This window comes from Pteropus alecto, unplaced genomic scaffold, assembly GCF_000325575.1.
Source record: "Pteropus alecto unplaced genomic scaffold, ASM32557v1 scaffold57, whole genome shotgun sequence".
NCBI lineage: Eukaryota > Metazoa > Chordata > Mammalia > Chiroptera > Pteropodidae > Pteropus > Pteropus alecto.
The window spans coordinates 14,612,159-14,638,223 of NW_006442508.1; the positions used below are offsets into that span (position 1 = coordinate 14,612,159).

Sequence of the window (26,065 nt, forward strand, 5' to 3'; positions counted from 1 at the left end):
AACAAAAAAAATGAGTAAACATTTATTGCCTTGTGACAGATAATAAGTACAATTAAAAAAAAAAAAAGAAAAGAAGCAGAGCAGGATAAGGGAACCGGAGTGTTAGTTTGGGATAATGAAAGGCAAATTGTCATATTTAATATGGAGGTCCGGGTAGGCATTGTTGAAAGGGTCACATTGGAACAAAGACTTGAAGGATTTCAGAAGGTATAAAGAAGCTTAATCCAACTTTCTATACAGCTTTTAATTGCTTAGAAATTAGAAAATGAATAAAGAAATGAAAATTTATTACTCATTATCTCTACCTTTTGGGCATTGTGACACATAATCCATAGATGTGAACCCTACTTTATCAGTAAATAGTAGAATTTCAAGGACATTTGTTAAGGAAGACTTTAATTTACTAATAAGGAGCAAAGTAACTTTTACCGATAGAATGAGGATAATAAATATAAATGACCTGCTTAAGTTAAGAATTTTACCATTCCCTCTAGCCACACAATGAGCGTAGTCTCTTTAGGAAGTAAAGATTTTTTATTTTGAAAAATTAAATTTTCTTTAGTCTTATCGTAAGTTTATTATATCTTAAAATGTGTTTGGTGTACTAGTTAATATATTTTAAATTATATTTGCTTCCTTTTTGGTACCATTTACATATGAAAGTATTATGTTATCTGAGTGAATACAAGGGTTTGCCCTTAAGATTCAGCTTCACATTTAAATTTTTTCTTGATATTGGAAATTAACTGATCTAAATCCACATATTTAATATTCTCAACTTAAGTAACATTACCACCATATTATTAGTGTAGGGATTTATTATTATAGTGAGCTAAACCTGCTAAGTAATTCAGAAGTCCAGTTTGATAAAGTATGAACCCTGTTAATAGTGGTAGATGTTGAATAGAAACACTCTTAATTTGTGACAGAGAAGAATATAGTAATACTATACTTTGTTCAAAATTCTTGTTATGGTGGAAGCTGTGGTTTGGGAGTTGTTTGGCCCATCTAAACTGGCAAAGTGAGAATTAATCTGTTGGCACTTAACTGAGATGAGAACTGATGTATGAGGTATTAAGGAATTAAAATTTTTAGGAGTCAATGATTAAATTAGAGGTAGGCAGTAAAGGAGAAGTCAAGGTTGATTTGCATATTGTTTATTTGAGAGATAGAGAAGATGGTGGTGCCATTTTATAGTTTTACAGGACCATGAAAATTTTGATGAGAAAGATATTGCATTCAGTGTAGGACTTTCTTTCCTTTACATACGAGTATTGGCTGGATATAGACTTCTTGAGCTAAGGGGAGAATTTGAACTAGAAATAAAGATTTTTGGCATCTTCGGGTGGATTGAGGCCAAGATTATAGATTAAATTACTAGGAGGAGACATAAAGTGTAGGCAAGAATATGGCCAAGAAAAAATCCATGGAGAATTCTAACACTGAAGGATAGAAATTGGAAAAGGCAAAAGTGAAGGAATGGTGAAAGGACTAGAAGGAGAAACATTTTAATTTAAAGATGGAAGAAAAGAGAGAGCATTTCAAAGTTCTTGCTGAAATGTAATTAGTTATCTGTTCCAGAGCAGTTTTAAGGAAATTGGTGTTGCCCCAAAGATTATTGCAGTGGGTTAGTGACTGAATGAGGGGTAAGAACAGGCAGCAAGTGTAAAATGATTCCCCATTTGTTGGGAGGGGAAAGAGGAAATTTTGTCTGTGTCCAAAGGAGAATTACAGACAATTGAGAGGGTTGTTTTTTTATTTGTTTACTGCCATACTCACTTGTGCGCTCAAGACTGGAGAGGCTGGAACGTGATTTTAAGTTATAGAAGTCAGTCAGAAGTGAAATTGTAGGCAGAAGAAGGACTAGCAACAGAGTAAGTTTCCAGAAGAGATAGAAGGAGGTCCTTAGCTTGCTTATGAAGATAACATTAACTATCATATGGCTGTAAGGAATTAATGAGAGAATATGTTCTCATTCACTGAGTTAAGTGCCTAGTGATAACAGGCATTCAAGAAATGTTAGGTCCATTCAGCCTCCAAATCCTCACTCCCCAAATGTGCCTTGCTGACTTATAGTTTGCACTCAGTAGATATGAATTAAATGAAAGGATTCAACTGCATCATGTGTTTACTTACCCTACACTTAATGATAATTTAAAAAGTGTTGAACTAGATCTGTAATTCTTAATTTGCAGTCCAAAGCTATGATTTGGCTATGTTTTTTGTTTGTTTGTTTTTTGTTTGTTTTTTCACTAAGTCTTTTATGGCTGGGTCACTGATTATATAAAGCTTTACTAATATAATGTTTATGGTTCAGAATGATAGTGCTATGTGTTAGAGCTTGTGAACCAAATTGTTGCTTATAGAAGTAAGAAGGAAGGGAAATAAAAATTCCTCAAACAGTGAGCTGAGCATAGAATGAAAAAAGCACAAGCGTATGAAGCCATCTCAAAATGTCTGAATTGCTCTTTGGCCTGAAGCTCTTCGCTAGGACTGGGTTGAAGTATTACTGCATCTGATGAAATAACGTGTCACTCGGGAGAAGAGCTGGTTAACTGTCGATATATAGAAAAAAAAAAAAAATTCTGCTCTCATCGGTAAGACCATCACTTATGTGAGATAGACAGTTTGACTATCAATGGAGTCTTTAAATACTTGAGTCAATTGATTTATCTTGTTCTGATTCCTTTTTTATTTGACTTCCCCTGAAGTCTGTCTTTAGGGAGAAAATGGGTAATAGATGAAAACTCTAGAATTGTCCCTGTGGAGGTTATTTTTCCTTATAAATTAATAAGTTGGCATTCTTTTTATGTATATTCATCTCTGCACTTGGAAAAGTGAATCTGCTCTTGAGAGATCATTTTTTTTTTCTGAATGTGAAGCCTTTATCAGTGTTTTTAAGCACATGAGAATGAATCCTTTTCTCTGGAATGTGGACAGAGAGGAGACACCCAGCAGCTTTTTCTTTGGTGAACACGTCAATCATTTTTCTACTGTATGGATCATGGAGATAAGAATTTATACCATTTATACCAAAGCTCTTGGTTTTTCTTTGGTATTATAAGAAAACAGTCTATTCTACACATGAATGTTATTTTAATAAAACTTTAAGGGTTATACATATGAAATACATATTTTATGAGCATACATTGATATGCCATAAAAATAGCAAACTATTTTTAGTGACTTTTAGTCTGTATAAAAGGAGGTCAGTGTAATATATAGGTTCATGTTGTCTGTCTTATTAGGTTTAAGAAAAACATAATACATTCTAGTAATAATTCCTGAGAATTACAATTGTCACATGAAGTTGTTTTGGAAAAATATTATTTATTTTATAATCAATAAAGTGAATTAGAGCTAAATTTCCTCAGTGTGGTATATATCACAACTCCTTGTCTGCCTGATGAAGTCATTATTGTAAATCTGTCCAGGCCTGCATTCTTCTTATCTTTTTAGATAAATAAGGCTATGAATTGGGCTTTATATTTCAGATATTATTACTCCATTAATATATTTTGCCCTACATGTGAATTTACATATACTTATTTACTCATTCATTTTTCAAGATAAAAAGAAACTTTATTTACTCATTTACAGTTATATTTCATTTGATTTTTTAGTATTTTATTTTGTTGTTGTTGACTAGTAAGAAATGATTTGAGTTTATTTTTCCTAAAATACTTTCTTTTAATGCTTGAGCAGTATAATTCTGAAAATGTTTGGAATCTTTGCATTTTCCAAGTATATATTCATTTGGGCTGCTAGAAATTTTATGTATATTAAATTTTTCAAATTTAAGAAATTAAAACATTACATAAAATGTTTTGTATATCTTGCCATTTTTATCTATCATATATCACAATATTTAGTTTTGCAGGATGAGTTCTATCGGCCATTTAAATATTATTTTGGCTAACAGAGCTAGATGAGCTGCATTTTGGTCTTCAGGGAGACGGGTTCCTATTAGTCTCTTTTTTTGACACAGGGAGAAGCACCAAATGAGATGGAAGAGATCACCACTAAAACAATTCAAGAGTCTTTTGTCTATTGACAACTTCATAAATGAAGATGAGAAATATACTATTTTTTTCTTGGACCTGAAGAATAACCCCAGTCTTCACTTCAGATGTTCTGAATATTGATAAAGATCATACAAAAAAGTAGACCTATCAGTTAGCTTAAAAAAAGAAGAAAAGTACTTTAAAATAATTAATGCAGCAAAGCTTTTCTGCAATTATTACTGTTCTGGAAATATCTCACTAAGTTGCCTTAGCTTTTTGAAAACTCTGCAACATCCATTTTTAAAATCTAGTCGGTAATCACATCTGTAGTGCATTAAATGTAAAACGAGCTCTCTTTAGAGCAAGATGATATTGTGATATTGCATATGAAAACATTATGTAGTGAATAGTTAGGGTGAAATAGGGAAACACAATAAAATACACTTGGGAATAACTTTTATAACAATGTGAATCTGTGTTGCTCAGGCATGTAAGTTGACACGCTCTTTTGCACTCCTGAATTTGCACTGAAGGCCAACAACTTTCTGCTTTCAGCTGATTGATTTTGAATTTTTCAAACTGATTAATGTTTTCATTTGAATGGTAATGCTGACTTTGCAGACGATGTGATCTTTTAATTAGCAGATGCTGAGATTAGCATTAGGGCTGAGCAGTAATTAGCATTTGTTCTTATAGTAGGAGAGCACTATAAACTAAGTGCTGCAGCAAATAGAGCTGCCCTGTCTTCTTTACATTGACTCTCTAGATCTTCTTTATAAGAGAGGCTTAAAATTATTGAAATACTTCATCGCCATGGCACTAAAAGCATTTTAATAAATTGAGGATTCCTATAAGAGAAAAATATTTTCAATTCTTTTATACTATCTGTATATATTATATGTAAGATTCTGTTGTCAAGGTTCATTAAATATTTCATAATGGAATTTGAACACTGTTTTGTGAAAGAGTAAATTCTTATTTGTATGTACATGTGTGTATACATGCATATGTATAGTTATCTGAAACAATCCCAAGTCTTGGTTTTCAGATTGTGTTTATTTCAGTAACACTAACTCTATTTCTAATGCTATTATAAGAATCAACTTAAAATCGATTTGCCCCAAGTAGAGACAGTAGAGTGAAAGGATTCAGAATTGAGGTTTGGGTTCATGAAAGCCTAGATTCAAATCGTTACTCTACCACTTCCTAGGCTGTGTTATTTGACAGTTCAGTTCTCAGTGTCTTCATATGTAACATGAAGATTGTAATAGAATTATTGCGAAGATTAAAACTAGTATTTTACATAAAGCACAGAGTATGCATTAAGTAACAAGTAATTATTACATTTTTTAAAAACCTGCTATGTATATTAAGTAATATGCACTATGAACTACATTTTTAAAAAATATAGAAAAATGATTTATTTTAGCTTAGTCAAGCTTAGCAAAGAAAATAATTATTAAAGACGTGTAGGTTAACTAAACCCCTTAAAATAAATATTCCTCTTATTCCAGGCAAGCAGGCTTTTTACACAGTTTCGTGAGTATCCTGTATGTCTCTACCTCCTCTCCAGAAAGCCTTGTCTTGTCGGTCGTTTGTGTCTATTCTAGCTCGTCTTCATATAAGAATTTTTACAGATAAGTTGAGGTCTTTCTAAAACTGCTGCCAAACTGTGGCTCTTTTTGTTTTTGTTTTTTGATCTAAATGGTTTCCATAACATGGTAGGGAGAAAAAGTCAAAGTATGAATGATGAAATAGTCATATACTTTGAAGGCCTCTTATTCTAATATACCATGTAGGCTTCCTTTTTTAGGTTGAAGGTAGAGAATGGGCAGTATTTTATAGCAATGCTAAACTCATGACTGACTGCTTCATGTATATCAAACTTCAACATGATGAGACTTTAGTAGATAGTATTTGAAGAGGAAATCATCATTGATTCCTACTGCCTGGAGAAGCATGGTCCAATATATATATATATATATTTTTTTAAAAAACAAATAACGACATTTAAATAGCCCTAAAGTAAGTGTGTTTACATTCGTTACTATGGATATTACTGTCTCCCAGGAGACATCAAACAGAACACTTAAACTCTGAGTGAGCAGAAAACCTGTCTAAATCTCTATCAGCCATTTGTTGCTGCTTGCTCACTTAAACATTGAGAAAGAGTAACAAGTGAGTCAAGGTAGAGTTTCAGAAAAAAAGCAATAAATAAGGGGGAAAAAGCTCCAAAACAAGAAGAAACAAGATGTGATTCTTTATTTCTGTAAGGGAGTTTAAGTGGTGCTTGAATTGAATGTAATAAATATTTAACATGAAAAGAAAATAAGATTTTCTTTTCGAATATCTCTTCCTTTGAAAATAGGTAAAACAAAATATGACATTCAAGTAGGAGAGCTTTTACTTTAGAATTAGAAAATAGTTGTGAAATACATTCTTGAGAAAGAACTGGTTGTTATATGTTCATGAACTCAAATGTCTGTTTACCTGAGTGTGTATTTATTTAGTTCAGCATCAAAAGATAATAAGATCACTGATTACTTGATAACCACTTCAGATTTCAGAACTTACTAATTGGGGTATTTTCCAAGTTGATCTCATAAGATTTCTTTATCTTCCCATCTCGAAGCAGGACCTTCTGTTCCACAAATTCAATATAAATGAAAGTCCAATTTTCTTTCAAATAAAGTCGAGCTTACTTGAATATATATAAAATAGATGTAAAGGTCTTTATCTGCAATCTTTTTCTTACTCTTTTATTTCTGAAATAAAATTTAGTTGAATAGGTGACAATTTTCTATGTTTACTAACTTCACATTTTATTAGCAAATTTTTGGGAAGTTTGATGGATATGTAGAGCCATCTGCAAGATATTTTGATAGGGAAATACCCATGAACTACCAGTAAGTTTTTTGTAAGTGCTCATTTCTTACTTAATACTTGCCAAAAGAAGTAATTTTTTTTTTGCTCCTGCATTTACTTTTTTAATGTGAGTTTCATGAGAGATAAAGTTAAATTATCTTGTTCATTACAACGTTATACATAGTATGTTTGATAAATATTTGTTGAATGAATTAATGAAAGGCTTCTTGAAACTAACGATAGTTATGATTTTAGTGGCTATTATATCTATGATAATATATAATACTGAGCATTTACTGTTTGGTCTCTCATTCATTATTTCATTTAAATCACATAAATTATGTTATATTTTTAGATAAAATACTGTGTCTTCATATATACATCCATAAAAAACAAAAATGATGAGATTTATAGTAAGTATTTGATCATTTCTAGGAATAACCTAATACATTACCTAATCGAGCAATTGTAGCTCATATTTGGCCTTAAAGAATAGAAGTACTTTAGAGATAAGATGAATAACGAGATAGGATGGTGCAGTAAAGATGATAGAGTCATTTTTGTTAGTTTTTATAATTGTTTAGGGTAAAAATTTTGGTAGAAGCTATGTAGGTCAAGATAGATTCCAGAAGATCTTGAATGACAGGCATAAGATTTTTTTTTACTTTATCAAGAAATTGGACACCATCTAGATTCTTGAATTAGGCATCAATATATAGAAACTACTTTCATCAATACCCATTTTAGCCAGATTCATCTATAAGTGGCTAGAAATGCTTTTGAAAGAGATTATTTTCTTATTTTCAGGATGGATATTATAAAGAAAAAAAATTGTTTTTGAATTGTACTTTCTGTATTTGATTTTTATAAAATTTATGCTACTTGTAAACAGAATCTATAGTTTGAATTGAGAGTGACCTCTCTTCATTCTTGTCCATTTTTAACTTGAACCTTTTGAAATTTTAATAAAATGTTTTATATTTCATAATATATGTAGAACTTAAAATATTAAATTTGTTGGGTATGTACATGAATTGTCAGAATATATCTGATCATGTAACACCTTGCTCACCTCTCTTACTTATAATCCCTCTTTTCCTGGCCAACACTTAGCTATGATTGGATTTGATTGATTATCTGTTTAATATTTTACTCTTTGCACCAATTGTAACCTCACTGAAGATGGGGATTGTGTATATTGTGTTGCCCTGCTGTACGTTCAATCCCCACAGAGGACCGGGCATGTAGTTGGTGTTCAGTAAATAGTTGTTAAATGAGGCGAACGAATGTCTTCCAGACCGATGAAGTTGTGCTTCAGTGTTTTTTAAACACACAAGATTGTTAATTGCCACAAGGAAGCCTGTGTTTAGAGTATTTTGGCAATTTTCCTTTCTTTTTTCTATTATCCCATATATTAATTTATATTTGAATCAAAGGGCATTTGTATTGTTTTAAAAATTAAATCTCTTATCTATATGTAAGCTTAAATTAGGATTAATATTTGAAATCCCAGGGAAAACCAGGGCCTGGGTTTATCAGTGAGGATCTTTCCAATGAGAAACAGTTGCATGAATTTTTCATGAACATTAGAACTAGCAGTGCAGAAAATACATAGAAACTCCCAGTGCACAAGTTATCATTGCCTGAAGGCTGTTGGCTAACAGTTCCTCCTGAACTGTTTAGGAATGTGCTGGGTAAATGGAATTTCTATGATAATTTCATTTTTGCATACTGCCATTCTCTTTATACTTCATAAACACATTTTTAATATTTTAACATTAAGGAATATATGAATTTCAGAGTTTAGGAAATTATTATCGAACAGTTCTGTGCAAGGCCCTATTTAAAGGCCATACCAATAATTTATTGTCTCTGGCTTTAAAGGGTTTATTTGTAAGCTAGTGAGGAAATAGGAAAAGTGCTATAAGCAAACTACGAAGGGCCTTGAGAACATTGAAGAAAAATAATTTCAAGGGAATTAGTTAAATGTTCATTGAAATAGGTGATAATAAACATTTAAATATAAGCAGAATTTTAGGCAAACTGGTATGATCTCCTTGACCCCATTGTATATTTGATGTAGGGAGCTGAATTTCAGACCAAATGAAGATTAAACACAAGCATCAGGTAGAGATAAAAACATCTACTTTATTATTGGTAGGACTCTATTAGAAACCACAGTCTGGACCTACAGCCAAATGGTTTACCAACTATTTCTCCCCTAGAGTTAAATTTACCCAGACTGAGAGAAAAGAGACTCTGGTCATGGGCAAACTGTGACTTTTTATACCTTTTCCGTTAAATTGAAGAATGTTGGTGTTAACGTCATACTCTCAGTGTTCTACCCACCATTTGATCTCTGCTTCTGCAATGGGCAGCGGTGACTAAGAAATGAAGCGATGTTCAAATACGTTTTTTTTCTGGGAATAGAAGTTCCTGCATGAGGGAGGGCATTAGGGTTCCTCTGAACAGTTTATATCTTAAAACTGGCTTAAGTTTTAAATGATACATTATTTGTAATATTTAAATAAGGCCTTTAGAGTTCTAATATTGGCTTTTCTTTAAAGTTAACATTTTGTTTTGAAGAAAGACTATCCATTCTGGTTCCTCTTCCTTCAGATTTTAAAGGGAAGTCATGTTTGTATTAGCAGAAATCTTTGGCAAATAATGTTAAAAGGCTATTATGTCTGATTTGTGAATGAAGTCCAAGGTTGATTTTAATATCATCATCATCATAAAATAAGTTAAAAGTTATTATTTCATGGAGCAATCTGATAAAGCTAACCACACTGTTAATATTGATTTAAATTCAATTTTACTTTACTACTGAACTATTTTAATGAAATGCTATCTTAGGAGTTAAGGTTTTTTTTCTGTACTGAAGGTAAATCTGTATTGGGAATTTGAAATATCCTACTTAGATTAGGATCATTTGTTGCTATCCAGATCTACCTTAACTTTCCCAACCTGTCATATTTTATAGAGCAAATTTTTGTGCGTTATAGACTTCAGTGTGAGATCTTTGGCTATGAAAGTTTATTAGCTGACTCGGTTATACTGATTTATGCAGTAGTAAATGTGAAGAAAAGGGAGTAATTGTATTTTATTTATCAGGAAACAGATTGGGAATTAAACTGTATTTCAGGTCATCTATTCTCTGGAGAATATTTTCCTTATAAAAATGTTTGAATGATATCAATGCCCATTTGATAGAATAGAAATAAAAGTCACAAGAATAATATAGAAGAGTTTGTTGAACTTTTTTTTCCCCTCCATGAGGTCTTAAAAACTATACAAGTAAAAAACATAAAAATGATGTTTCTCTTTCTCTCAGATATATGCGTATGTAAATATATGTATGGTATGTTCTATAATGTGAGTTTAAATCTATATTACTGAGAAAATAAAACTAGCACTTAATCTTTTAGGGTTATTGTGCAATAACAAAATAAACTCATGGAAGCCAAATAAAACTCATTCTTGGATTTTTTGCTTCGGAGCGAATGTACCCTGAGTCAGTAATTTTGAACACACAGATGGAATCAGCTTCATAAAAACCAGTCCCAAACTTGGTAGAACTTATGAATTCTGGAAGAAAGGGAATATTAGAAATATTGAATAGTGTCTGGAGAAATAGGCAGCCTGATAATATTCACCTCGATATTTGCACTTAACATTGTGATATGGCTTCACTGGATGACTTTTGTACCATCTGTCTGCTTTTCTATTCTTTTATTTCTGCCACTCATATTTGCTTATCATGTCAGATACTTGTTTTTTAATGTTTGTTTACAGAAGTGAACAAACTAAAAGGGGCCTCTCCACATCATCCTCTCCTTGCAGATGCTCTTCTGAAGATACTGGTGTGAGGAATTGGGCTGCCAACCAGTAAGGCAATGGTTAATGGAGAGACAGCATCCTGGGCATTCTTCCTCTTTCTTTCTCATCGTCTTCTCTCTGAAGCACATTCAGTTTTGCTGTCCTTACTTCTGCTTTCTTTGCCAGACTGTCAAGGAGAGCTGAAGAAAAATCAAATAGACTTGTGGATCAGTGCTATTACACATGTAAGGCTTTTAGCCTCAGCGGAACCTTGAGTACTGCTCAGCAAATCTTTTCACTTGTCTCCCAGTCAGCTCTCTTTCCCATCTATCATGGTCTTTATATTTGCATGTGCTATTCTTTTCCTAAAATACTTTTTTAAAGAGTTCCTTTTCAGATAAACTCTAGTTATCCTTCAAGACCAGCTGGAATGTTAACATCAATTTATGAAGCTTTGTGGTCTGTCCCTTCTTCCTGCCCATTTTCCCCATGTCTCGTCCCCAGCAGAATTAAGATCTTTCTTTTGTGAGCTTTTAGCATATCACAAGTAGCACTGTACTAAGCTAGAGTCATCATCATCATCATCTTCACATTTGTCACAAATATCACAAGTAGCACTGTGCTAGTAGTATATCACAAGTAGCACTGTGCTAAGCCAGAGTCATCATCATCATCTTCACATTTGTCACACATATCTTTCCTTTTATAATTATTATATTTTATTTTAAATTCATCACTACATAGTAATACCATTGAGTGATAACAGATGGAAGGGTGAAGAAATTGTTCAAAATTTCAGATAGGGCAATAAAATACCTTTAGATAGATAGCTGTCTGTTCCTTTTATTTTTTAAAATAAGGTTTCCCGGGTTCTAGGTTCCTGTAATTTTTGTAAGTAGTTACTGCCACAGTCTGTTAGCATTGGTGTGCTACCACTAATATCAGCTTTCTCTATGTTTCTTTTTTACTCTCATCACCTCTTCTCTTTGCTCCTCTCTTTTGCCTCCCAATTATAACTCTCTTCTACATAAAATCTACAACTATTTTCAGATCTCAGTTTCATCAGCCACCTGCCAGCTGTTGAGGGAACAGCTGATTTTTGTTATATGATGAAAGGGTGGGGCCACTGGTTCACAGCTGCCAGGCTTCTGGTTCTTTTCCCTCATCACCTTGAAAACCAAAGTCCCTTATGACATAAATTCATCCAGCTGCGATCTGTCTTGTAACAGGTGACCAGGGAAGAATTTTTGTAGATGATTAATAACGGGACTAGTTCTGAGTGGAACTAGGTGGTGCCCGACAGAACTTATATTAAGCATCAGCATCAGGAGTAGGTTTAGTCATGCTATACTGCTGCAGTTTGGGACTCTGAAAGGGTATGATTTTATGAAAAAGTTCACAGACTTTTAGGACCTGATTATTTGCATGTGCCCAAAGTTGTTTAGTTTCACCATACATTTAGATGTAAATATGTATTTAGGTTGGAACTTAGCAATATTAGCTTTGAAGATTTCCCAGTTTGATGAAAATTCCACTTGTTTTAATTTGTCTTATTCATTTCATGTTATTTATTTTAATTTTGTTTTGTCCAGAACAAGGATTCACTATGCCCTAAACAATAGACTTATGAAACTAAAATGATGTTTTAGTTTTAGTGGATTTTTGGATAATGGATCAGAATTAAGATGAATGCTTTTGACCAGGATTACCCATTGTGTAGCATTAAGTTTTTGATTTCATATGATTACAGGAAAGATATTCAATTTACTATATATATATATATATAATTGAATGCTACTACTAATAGATTATTTTAGTAAACACTATGTGTGATAATGTAACAATGTGAGATTGAGATTTTTTTTAAAAGAAAAGGAAATAAATGCTTATCGTCATGACTATATTGGCTTTCAAAACATGTAAAGTGATCACTTTTAGTTTTAGCTTAATTCATTTAGCCATTAATTTAACATATATTTACTGAGTTCTTATGTTCTGGATACTGAGCTAAATCCTAAGGATAGGAGTTTAGTACAACACACAAGAGCCTCCACTGTATTCTATTGTAATTCAGGAGTGCTTTTATAAATAGAAATATTGCCTGTGTACTTTCTTCTGTAGATAGACCAAGATGCATATGACAATTTGTATGTTGTAAACTCTATAAAATGTTTAGCTCTTTTTTAAAAGCACACAGGGTATTTGCTCTTTCATAGTACAAACTAGAAAACTTAGGTAGGTTTTTAAATACCTTATAGTTTGTGATGAGAATTAAGAACACTTCAAAGGACTTATTTTCTACCATAAATCCCACCTATTGCCATAATTCTCAGATGTCCCAGAATGGTATTTAAGTATCGACTCTTTTCTGGCAAATTTTAGTCAGTTGTAGTGGAATTCTAGCTGAATAACAAAAGAATAGTTCTATCATTTAAATTCTGTATAGTACCATATTTTAAATGTATTTTTATAAAAAAATCAGATTGTATCCTCCCAACCTCCCTATAATTTAGGTATACCAGGAGTTATTATTCCCCTTTCTTAATAAAATAATACTCAAAGATGTCAATAATAATAACAATAATAATAATAGCTGTCATTTATAGATCAAGAACAAATGTTTGTCAAGAAAAATACCAGGAGCCCAATGTTATAGTAGCCATGGAAGTTAGGCATTATTAACTTCTCGTTACAGTTGAGAAAATTGAAGTTCAGGTATGGTAAATACCTCCCTTATCTATTGTCTAGCTACATCAGTATTTGGATTCAGATTTGCTTCTAAACTTCCTTGGAGTGTCTTTCTATCATATCATTGTGTCCCTCTTGTGTAAATTAACCAAAATCATTCAGCCAGTTATCAAAACTAGAATGTCCAGATCTCGTGGAATATGTAATTTGGTGCATCATTCCCTGACCCATTATTCCTTCAGAAGTTATATACTGCATGCCCACTCTATTCTCGTGATTATTTTCTTGCTAATAGAATTAATAGCAAAGAAACCAATTTGATTGTTCAGTTTATTAGTAATACTTAAAAAATCTGAAAGCATTCAAACAAACAATTAATTTGCTTTATGTTTTCGAGTTATTCTATTTACCCCAGACATTCCTCACAAGGAGAGTATGGTAACTTAGTTTTAATACCATTTAAAAGTTTGAGGGGCAAACTGCTTTTTGTGTGAAATGCAGTGTTTACTCACTGAATTGAAACATTCTCATTTACTTGTCTTTGCTTCTTTAGCAGTTAGATCAATTGCTACTGTAGAGTAAATTTTTTGTCATTCTTATAGATTTTCAGATTATCTGCTAAACCAGACCCATGGTGAATTGTTGAAATGCTTCATTTCAGAAAGTTACATATGACTAGGCATGCTCTAAATTGAAAAGTTAAATTAAATTACTACTTATATAACATTTCTTTCCAATACTTGAGTTTGATTTCTATTACTTACTAACACACCAGTGATTTTATTTCTACTGCCTTAGTCCATTTATTGTTTGTTTAAAATACTTAAAAAAAACAAATTTAACTGTTATTTTATAACCAGTTGATTAAATAGCAAACACTAGGTTAATATTAAAATATTGATTGTTTTAACTTTTGGTATAATTTGATCTCCAATAAAATCTAATCTGACATGATTTGTTTGTGGGTTGGTGACACGTGGGCTGAAATGATTAATAAATAAAATATCTAAAATGAGCTATCTTATGTTTGTCTAAAAGACTCTCTCTTCTTTGAGACACCAACCATTTTTTCTTTTAACAGCACATCTAATCAATATCAAAATGAAGAAAAATAAAGCCTGAGCCCGTTTTGAAAATTATTTCTCCTTGAAATGTTCTGAGTGCTGGAATTTATTTTACAGTTCCAGCTATGCAGGCTTCTAGACTGAAAAGAAGGGATGAATAGTGTTGAAATCTGCTTTAAGAGAGAGTTTGTTTATCGAGCTACACCTCATTTTCTCTTATCTGTCGCTGCGTAAATAATAGGTAGAATTTCTTGGTTGGTTTTATTCTACATGCACAGCATGAAGCTTAGAGTCAACTAACTAGCATTTCTGATTCTTTCTTAAGCTATCTTTTCCTTGCTAAGCTCCCTTCCCTATCTCACCTTCCTGCTTGCAATATGATCCAAACAGAATATGCAGTTTAGACAATTATAGTTTTCAGTGTCTATCTTTAAATGTGTACATTCAGTTTTGAAATGAAGTATGCGTCCTTCGCAGGATGAAATAGAAATTACAGTGAAGTATACTATTAGGTATAAATTGATTTTCTTTTTTTTTAGGAGCTTTCAACATTTTGTTTGGCAACATTTTTCCTACATTAGGAAGGATTAGCTGTGTCTAACAGAATTTATCAGAAAACCCACATATTCGGGGCTTAAACAGTGTAGAGATTTGTCTCTCTCAGAAAAGAAGTTTATCTTTAGGCAATGCATGCTCTATGTTGTCTTTGTGATGTTCAGAGGCCAAAGCTCCTGTCTCCTTCAATATTTTAACTCTGGTTTTCATTTTCAGCATCACCTCATGTTACAGGAAAGCTTCTGGAGCTATAGCTATCTCATCCACATTCCATTTTGCAGAAAGGAAGGAAGCAAAGCAAGGAGGGCAAAAGGAATGCATTTTCCAGTTGAATCAACAGACTCCCAGGAAATTTCATACAACACTTAAATATATCATTAGACTGAACATTATAACATGACCATACCTAGCTGAAAGGGAAGTTGGGAAAATTACCAATTTTAATTGTGTGCATTGTCTCTTTATAAAATAAAGAAAAAAAGAGGAGAATGGATTTTATGTGCAACTAGTAATTACTGTCATTGTTTACATATGTGATTGGCTACTTCTCTGATTTTCAGTTTCTATAAAATGGACAAAAGAGTATCTTACCCATGGTGTTTGTATGAGGGTTAAGGGGGATACTAAATGATACTTTATCCTAGAATACAATAAATGTTACTGTGGTTGCTTTTTTTAATTCTCATTTTCTTTATAATTACTCTAAATTAGAGCAATGGGAAGTCTCAAGGCTCTATGGAGTCTTATGATATGGTGATCTGCATTAATTTGTAAATTATTTCACTTTTGGGACTAATATGTGCTTTGCAATTGGTGTCTTCTTCTATTGTTTCTCTTCTATAAGGCCTTATGCAGAGTGTACATTCCATCTTCATGCCCTATATGTAACTGAGAACTGTGGATTAGTCACTCCTTGAAGTGGAAAAAGATTAGCCACAGCAGCGATTAATCTATTCTGAAATTTTGGGACTACTATTTATATGATGATGCACAGTGAGGGTCTGATCTGGTGGGCTTTAAAGAGTCCTTACAATTTTATACTATTAAATTTTACTGCCCGAGATACTTTTCCTCTTGCATTCTAAAAATAGCAGATTATTCAGATTTGAACTACTTTAATATTTCCAAGAATAAAATAGTTTAGTGATACTTACAAAATATATTTTTGTTGTTGCAAAATAGCTATAGGATTGTACATTATTTTTCTTTACATTAATAGATTTTAAACATGCAATTTTATGCATGGAACTGGGCTATTTTTCCTCCCAAATGAGCAGTGCATTACCAATAACTGAGTTCTCCCAAATAACTGCAGGGAAATACTGGTTTTGGTAATTTGGTTCTATGTCTTTGAGAGAGTACTTATACTCTCATGGACTCGTTTCCTCATCTACAAAAATAGGAATATTTGTTATATTTGTTTTATAGGTCTATGAGGAGCAGTTAAATAAAATTATAAATGTGAAGTGTTAACATTGTATCTGGAGCAAGAGATTATTACAATTATTGTTTTATTGCAGATACTACTATTGTTACTATTATGGAAATGGACTTAGCTCATCTAATTAGGGTAATGGTCAATTTATCTATTGCTACATAGCAAACTATCTCAAATCCAATGGTGTAAAACAACAAACATTTTATTATGCTCACAAATTATGTGGACAAAATTCTCATAGGGCACAGAAGCAGAGGCCCGACTCTCCTCCACAGTTTTCTAGGGCCTCAGTGGGGACGATTTCAAAGGCTGGGGATGTCTCATGTCTGAGGTCTGGGTCATCTGGAGGCTCCTTCACTCAGGCGTCTGGTTTCTTGGCTGTGATGACTTGAAGGTTGTGTCCCGCTAGACTTTTGACTAGAGAACCTATACATGACCTCCATGTGGACTTCTCTCAGCATGAGAGCTATGTTTGGAGCGGGGACATTCAGAGATTGAGTGTTCCAAGTGACCAAGGGGAAACTGTATGACATTTTATGACCTTGCTTCAGAAGGCACCTAGCATCACATCTGCCACATGCTATTAGCTGAAGTGTTCACAAGCCCTCCCAGATTCAAGGGGAAGAGAAATATACCTTATATGTCATTGGAAGGAGTGTCAAAGGTCTTGGAGCCATCTCCAGTGCCCTACTGTTCCTTGTAGAAGGATGAAAAGTAGCAAGGAATAAACATGATTTGGCTTGAAAATAGTTTTTCTATAAACTATTCTAAGAGTAATGCAACTCTAATCTGTCACCATCTAGTACAGGCAATCAGTTAAAGGTTTTCATCAAAGGCCTAAAATCACTGTAAACATAATCCTAGCTTTTAATTCTTTTAACCTTAGACATTTACACTATCAGCTCTAGGATAAATCTTTCTTTTAAAGTTTAAAAGTCATTGTGGTTCTCAGCAGGCATACTTTATTTTTCTCTTATAGACATTTTCTTTTTCTAAGATGTTCGTAAAGATTAAATTACCTATTTTTAAAATGCTTAGAACAATACCAGGTATGCTGTAAGTCCAATATAACTATCATATATATAAAATACATGTAACCTCTTTTAAAATACCATAAAGGATAATATGAAGTAAATTATTTGTAAGTCAATATAATATTTACCAATATTGTACGATTAAGATTAGCATTACAATATTTTGTCAAAAGATTTGAAAAGTAAACATGTGATTGAAATATTTTAAAAGTCAAAATTCACTGTCAAAAAATTAGTCATTTATTTTTTTAATGAAAATGAATTAATATTTTTTCTAAGAGCCATACTTATAATTATATTTCAGATGTGGATGTCTTATTAATTTTCCAAATTGATCTGTTATTTATTTAGAAGCAACAGTATATCATCAAATGAAGTTAATAGTTCACTTGTTCATATTGTTGTATTTTGGATCATTTTTTATTTGTATTTCATTTGACTCAAATTAATTAAACATTTTTTGAAGGGCCTGATAGCTCATTTCAAAACTTGAGATTATACCACCCAGTGCATAATGATATTCTTCTATGCTTATTAAAAGCAAAAAGAAATATATTTACATCCAAATAACCCATACTCTCTTCTGCTCACTATTGAGCCTTCTATTTCATTTTTATTTATAATGACCTCATACTAGGAGCACTTTGAATAAATAATAGTCTAGAAATTTGAATAGCCAGGGTAAACTGATGTTTGATGCTGTTCCCCTCTGAGTTCAGTGAGGACACTGAGGTTAAAGTGTGTCATGCTTTTTTTTTTTTTTAGTTATTCATTCTCAGTCTATGCTAGTTATATGAGCAATTCTGACAGTTAACCTTGTAAATCATTCAGGAATCTGACTGCTTTTTCAAAACATACCTGAGCCTTTAGGCAGGATTCTACAGGTGATTGCCCCTGGATGTTTGCCTAGAGATGATTTAGAAAATTGGTTGGAAGCTTTGCTCTTCCCCAGCTATCAAAAATTAACCTGCCAGAAATTTGCAGACACAGCAATGTTAATAATTCTGACTCATGCATAAGACTTTTTTTTTTAAGCCAGCTATTCCAAATTCTAAAGATTCATCATTTATTATTTGGTAATTTACTTTTATGTTTGTGCTATGAATAGGACATTCATTATCAGCCTCCTTGACTGCCTCAAACCCCTAGGGTGTTAACTCAATGTAGTATTATTGGAGGCACGTAACCAGTATTCTCTTACTGTAGTGGTGAACATAGTCCTTGCTGGGAAAAAAAGAGAAGAAAATATTTGAGACAGACTTACCTCCAAGGAGGACTATTGTTTGATTTCTAAACAGGCAGGAAATACATTGCACTGCAGTGTCCCCTTGGGCGTTCATTAAAGCATCCTGCCTGGGTCACAGCAGTGAGAGCCGACAGAGCCAAGGAGATTAGTTTGTGACATATATACAACTTTGTTGATATGTTCAGTTTCACTCATTTGTGTATCTATTTGTGATTTAGTATATAGTCAGCCTTTCTATAAATTTATACATTTCTGTTTATTTCTAGAATTATTATATACTTTATAATTAAAGCTTCAAATGCTTTACAATTTTACGTATAATTTAGTTAATTCTAACACTGTCAGGACTGAACTAGATGATCTCCAAAGACTTTTGCAGTTCTAAATCCCTATGATTCTGTGATCCTGATTATTTTTCTAAAATTAAACCTCTGATTTTATTACCTTTGCTTAATTCTAAGTGTAAACATTATTTGGATCAAAGTGATATATAAAGCAATCAAGTAGAGTTATCAATATTAATGTTTAAGAAAAGGAAATCTTTCTACTTTTAGCTATTTTTATTTTAACCGCTTCTCAACATCATTGTGCATTTTTTTTCTTCCAGTTACGGGAGGTGAACTAGTGGTGAACTACAAGTGGTGAACTAGTCCTAGGAGGTTGAACATAGAGCACATATTGTTAACCATTGTACTACACTATGTGTCATTTTTGTTTCAGATAACTCATGGTTAGCGTAGCCAGGGTAGCCCCTGGTAAACAATAAATCGTTTTCTAGCATCATACAAATCAAGTCCTAATAAGTTGTTATGGAAGCTTTGTAAAGAATAATGTAAAACTCTTTTGCCAATATTTTGAAGAATTTGCTGTTTTCTTCTTTTGTAAACCGAAAATGCATTTGTCTGTCTGCTTACAGTCTTCTGGCCTCTCTCCAATCCTATAGTTCCTTTAAAGATTACTGCAGTTGTTGAATCTATTTTTCAAGTCCTCTCAAAAAATCAGGTCCTTAGTCAAATGGTCCAGGAAATGGAAATGCTTTTCCAGCAACTGTTTCTCAAAAACACTTTCTTATCTGTAATTTCACTTTTCATTCTAACCAGTTTTGCTTCTGCATTTTTCAGTCAAATAGTCATTCTCTGTGACAGAAAATTCTGAGACAAAATGAATATCATTTATATGTCTATAATGCAATCATCCTTTTAATTATTCTTTACCTTTTATACCATTAATCTCAAAACATGCCTTATTTCTTTCCTTGCTTGTGGGTATTTGCATATTGTTTTAAATTATAGCAGCACTTTTTTGTATTAAGCTGATAAAGAGTTTAAAAATAAATCAGAGATGATCTTTTTTTTTTTTTTTTTTGCAAATCTGAGTAGATTTACAAAAGCTCCAAGAGCTGGTACCAATAATTACCAACATTTTTTTTTTTTTTTACCTCAGCATGAGCAGTAAAAGGACATGAAAATTCAGAAATTTCATTTATATCTTTCAAGATGATCTTTTGTTTGTTTGTTTTGTGGGAATAAGTATTGTGAGTTAATGAACACAAAATCCAACACAGGAAGCACAGTTTTGCTTTGCCAATGATTCACTTTATGTTAATTTTTACCTCCCATGAAGTATAATCTAGAAACGAAACAAGTTAATAAACTCCAAAGATGATCGAGAACATCCAGGATAGAATCACATTTTTAACATGTAATCCTAGTTAAATTTGTAGTGGTTTTGACTATCTGTAGTCCTTTATCCTGTCATTTGTATTTATGGAAAAATAATCTGCGCCACTGAAAAACAGAATTTAATATTTTTTCTACTGAAAATTGTAACATTTGTGATTCTCTTTCTTATTTCTTATGCTTGAAGTTTTTTACAGACATGCACATACACATATACACACAAAAGCAAATTTTAAGATAAATTGAAATATGAAAATTATAATGCAATATTTCCCAGCTGAACACAAAAGCATACTGAAAAAGTCTTACTGTACATTCCACAAAGCCAATGACAAATCTTGCCAATAGTTCTTAGAGTCAGTTTTATTGCAAAATATATTCAATACTTTTACTTTACCTTCTAATATCTTGAATTCCTCAGGATCGAAATGAGGTATTTCTATTAGATCCATATTCCCAAGTCTATTCCCAACACATTTGCCTTCCTGTGAATAATATCATTATAGTCTGTGATAGATCACAATGTCAAGAAACTGATCTTGGTCCAATTTTTAACTCTGTTGGATGAAATAAAAAAATTCATCTGCTTCCAAATTTTGGAGTGAGACAAAAGACAGCTATTTAAAACAATAGTTCTATTTTTTTTTTTATGGTTTCTAATTAGTGCTATTTATTATTGTTGTTTTAAAAATCATTATAATCCTCTGGTAGCAAATTTATATCATGAGGGCCAATGAGTCTATTTGTTTAAGTTCTTAGACCAGATATGTATTACAAAAAATCAGGGTTCTTTGAACATGGTGTTAGATATGTTAACAAGGGTAGCTCAAGAACACTTTAAATGTATATTGTAAGTGCCATTTAAAAAAGATGGCGATAAGTATTAAAATTCAACTAAAAGCCCCACTACTGAAGTATTTTGGTAAAAATGATTGTTAACAGTCTTGAAGTAAAAAATAAAACATGCTAGTATTACTATGTTATCACTAGTGTTCTGTAGTCAGTTTACATGAGCTTATTAAAGATTATTTCACTACAAGGTATTTTTGGATCCATTTTGCTTGATGGAGGTAGAAGTGTATGCGTGTGTGTGTGCATGTGTGCACATGAACTTCTGGGCAGAAGGCGCAGCAATTTGTGAGAGAAAAGTGTATGTGGTCTCAACTGCCTATTTTTGTCTGAGAGAAGAGGTGAGCAGGTATGGGTTATGGTGCACCAAGGTCTTAGTTTTAGCTACCATCTCCCTATTTCCACCATGACTAATATGTTTTTATAAACCTTAGCCTGGATTTTAGCATTTCTACCCCACCAAGACTAAATACTCGGAATCTAAAGGAATCTTGCTTGTTAGCACTGAATGGACTCACGGTCCACATCCCTTTGTAAATGGTTGTAGTCTGGGTTCCAGTGGAAAAAAAAAAAAGGCCTCCTTACAACAGAAGGGTATCCCTGAAAGGAGGACGTGCTGCTCTACAGGCCACCATGGTTTGGGTACTCATGTTTACTTTTCCATCTGTACCAGATGCCTCTCTACATAGAACTCTTGAAATATATAGGACCCACCAGCAACCTCTGGACTGCATAAGCTTGTGGCATATGTTACATCATCATAAGGTGGTTCGTGGGGCTTTAGGGTCAAAGTTTTGATCCACTCTTCTGGGATATGTGACCTTGGGGATGTTTCTTTATTTCTCTGATTTCCTTCCTTCCTTGTTGAAGGTCAGTACAAATAGTACTTGTCTCCTGATTGTTCTGTTATGTTAAATAACATAATGCATGTAAAGTGCTTAGTTTTATATCAGGCACATAGTAAGAGCCCACTCAATGTTGTTGATTTAATTGTCGTTGACACTACTGAGATGTTGTCTAACTGTTGAATGAATAAACCTAGGATACTGTTCATACCCATCCTTTGTAGCTTCTAAAACTATAACATCAATATGTCTATATTTCAGCAGTAATTACATATTATTTGTACATATTGTTAAAATAAAGTAACTCATTTATAGGAATTATAATTAGATAATACTGTATATTGCAAGTGCAATAAAAATAGTCCTCATATACTTTGCTTTCTTAAATCCCATATGTAAGGTAAGAAGATACTAATTTGGCCTTTCTCTCCAAGATTTTAAAGCATTCCAATATTTGCTTCATTAGCTCTTAATATCACTTCAGGCACACTTCTCCATCAGTTGAACTTATCTCACAACTAACTTAGGATTAATTCCAATAAAATATTTCACCAGCATCTTCTCATTATCGTTATTTTAATTATTTTTAAAATCAAGACAAATGACACAACAGTTTAATAGAAGACCATCACTATTCAGAATTGGTCCGGCTTCTTTCTTAATCTCAGGAACTAAGCAAAGCAATTTTTCTCACTGCCTAGAGTCTTTGCAGTTTATCCTTGCAGTGTTTGTATTGCATGAAGTCTCACTGAGCTGCAGCTTAGTCCTTGTCTTTCACTTATATGATGAGAGAAAGGAGGAAAATGGCAATGTTGGCTTTTGCATCTTTCTCTTGTACTTTGTCTTCCTTTTTCTTTGAACATATTTTTATTCAATAATACTTTCATTAGAAATCTATGAGATTCTATTATAAAGTGATGTAAATCAATGCAGACTCAAATAGGTTACCAAGATATATGCTAGTGACATATTAGATTTCTTCTTTTCTACAATTTCAAAAATCATTTTATGATTCAATTTAGGAAAATTTGAATAAGTAATTGGTATCTAATACTGTGCCAGAGGCTTCAGGGATTCCTAAAAAAGTATAAAAATGTTTCTTACAGTCAGGGAACTTCAAATTTTATTGATGTTTATGAGACATGTATGATTAAATGTCAAAATATATGATAGACATACTAGATAGTAATACCGCATGAGGTTAGAGTCAGAAGAGCTCAGAATGATTCAGATATTTGAAGATAGTTTCATCAAATATTAACCTATAAAGACAAAAAAACACTTGAAGAGTATTTGGAACTTAATAATGGTTAGGTTGTTTTATACTATATGGATGAGAGGGAGAATAAAGGACCCGAAAGAACTGTATAAATTTTAGTAACTCCTACCAAAGCCGTTATAGGAAAAAACAAATGAGATCGGGCACATTCAGGGTGGTATGGCCGTACACAGGAAGAACTGAAAGTGTACATATCTGTCTGTCCTTTTCCCTGAGCATTGCTTTGATTTACCTGTTAATAAATAATGAAATGACTGGAGACAGTATAGTGTAGTATAGTTTTATGTCAGAAGTAGAGTATAAGGGTAAGAAAAAAGGCTTTGGTGTAGACAATGTGGTTTTGACTTTTATTTTTTGACATTTACTGTCTTTCTGATTTTAGAAAAGTTATTTAATATCACTGAGTCTCATGTTTTTCATCCATAAATATGTATTTCAGGGTGGTCATGAGAATTAAATAGGGTAAGTAAAAAGTGCTTAGCAGAGTGTCTTGAATAGAATATACCTCAACACATACAAATTTAACTATGACTTGAATTAAAGAGACTTGTTTAGGACCTTTGTAATTGTGTGCAACTGAATCTAATTTCTTCTATATTAAGAGAAAAATATCAATTTACCAAGATGTTTTTAAGAATTTAAATAATTGATATTTTGAAATTGGCCATGGTGTGTGTGTGTGTGTGTGTGTGTGTGTGTGTGTGTGTGTGTGTGTTAGAGAATGTTTGCCATAAAAATTGACGAATGTTACAAATCATGGATGTTTATTTTTTCAAGAGCTGGTTTACAAGCACAGTGCTGTAAAAGAGAGAAAAGATTAAACAATCACACCAAAGTGTGATACAAAGCATGATACAATGTTTCAATGTAATATTTAGAAGGACATTGGAACCAGCCAGGGAGGTCAAGGAGAGCATCTTCTTTGAAAAGAAGTAACAACTAAATTGAATTCTGAAAGGTGGCAACAGCAGAGAAAAGAGATTGTTCAGTGGGAGACTAGGAAATCAAATTGACAGACTGGATTTTATCTGAAACCAGATGAACTTTTTAACATTAGAAGTTAAGATAAAATCAAGGAGGTTATGGAGGAGGTGGCGAACAAGGTTTCATGTGCAATGACAGATGAAATTTGTCGACTCTCTGTTTTGATTGATGAATTTTGTTCTCAGTTTCATCCAATTCCAAATGTATTGAACATATATTAAAAAGAGTTAAATAAGCACAAATAAGATGGTATGGGAAGAAATTTGGCTGATCAGTGCACCAATAAAGTCAACACTTCAATTCTTCGATGCCAGCAAGAAATTATTGAAATTTTCAAGTCATTATTTCCAGCTAGTATACAGAATGAACTACATATATTAATTCCTTGCAAGAAATTTGATCTCAGCTATGACCTAAATTACCACAAGTTAGTTTCAGATTTTTGAGAGGTTATTGTATTTCGGTTTTCCCTGGGCTAGTCTTCCCTTGGCCATTTCCTAGGCCCCACAAATGCTCAGAGATGCTTCTAGGATTATCAGAGCCTATTTTTCAGCTCTCCAGATCTTTATTGTTCCTACGGATCCTACAACACTAGATAATGCCTCACAGATAGAATTCATGATTACCTTAATAACGAGATTAGCTTCTTTTACATCTAGAACATCCATAAGCATCATTGATGTTGGAGCAGTGATTTAGAAAAAACTGTAGGCTGGAAACTCAAATCTGTTTCATTATGTATGTGCAGAGCTTTGAATCTTTATGAAAGGCTGACCTGGACCACACTTGACAAGGAGAGAGCCTTTAAACAACAGTTTATGAGCTATGCAACTGAAAAATTGCAAGTGATTGTTAGCTCCATGAATGCAAACTGAAACCATCAAGTACTGCAAGAAATGGCAATCACTTTTGCTTGCATGTGCCAACAAATTGATAATACACAAAGACATCCAGAAAAAGAAATTCCTAGATTTTCCAAAGAAATAGATCCATTGGAGGAACTTGAAAGTGAGCTAGAGAATTTTACTAAGCAGTTTCTACGTTCAAGCAATAGACAAGAATCTTAAAAGAGAGATTGCTTTGATAATCATCAAAGGAGAAAATGGAACTTGGATGATTTGGGACAGTCGGTTATTTTTATGAAATGACTTTAAATATGAATTGTATGTACATAGCAAATTCTTGTATAGATTCTGATAATGAGCTACCTCAAGATCTTTGCATTTCTGACATTTCTGTAGAGTGGTATGATGTCTCTTTTGTTTTAATTTTAGGTTAAAGAAAGCCTATATTGTTTGTGTTAAAATGATAAATTAGTTTAAAAGCAACAGAACTAACTATGACTCCTGAGGGGTGGGGCCTTGCTCTCAATTAGGGCTCTTTTTGTTTTTGATTCTGAGGAACTCTGCTTCCTGGAACCCAGGAGTTAGAGAAGGCTCATTTTCTCTAAATTCTTATTTTCATTTTATTTTTCAAAACTAATTTTTGATGTCGATTTAATGAGAATAGTCACTTTTTTGTTTTGTAAACAGCATTACTGTAATCATCAAAAATAAATAAAATTAAGTCTGAAAGATTTGCCATGCAAAGTGAAAGGATAAAGTATTTATGGCAGAAAGAAACCTGTGTAAAGGTCTAAAGCTAAGAGAAGATTTTTCTTTCAAATAATTGAGTTCAATGGGGTTAGATCTTACGTGTCTATGGGAGATAGAGATG

At 32.7% G+C, this 26,065-nt stretch overlaps 1 pseudogene; it reads left to right on the forward strand.

Annotated features, from left to right (window-relative positions):
* LOC102889689 overlaps nucleotides 1–25,416 on the forward strand; it is a 27,190-nt pseudogene extending 1,774 nt beyond the window's left edge.
* The last annotated feature ends 649 nt before the right edge of the window (nucleotides 25,417–26,065 follow it).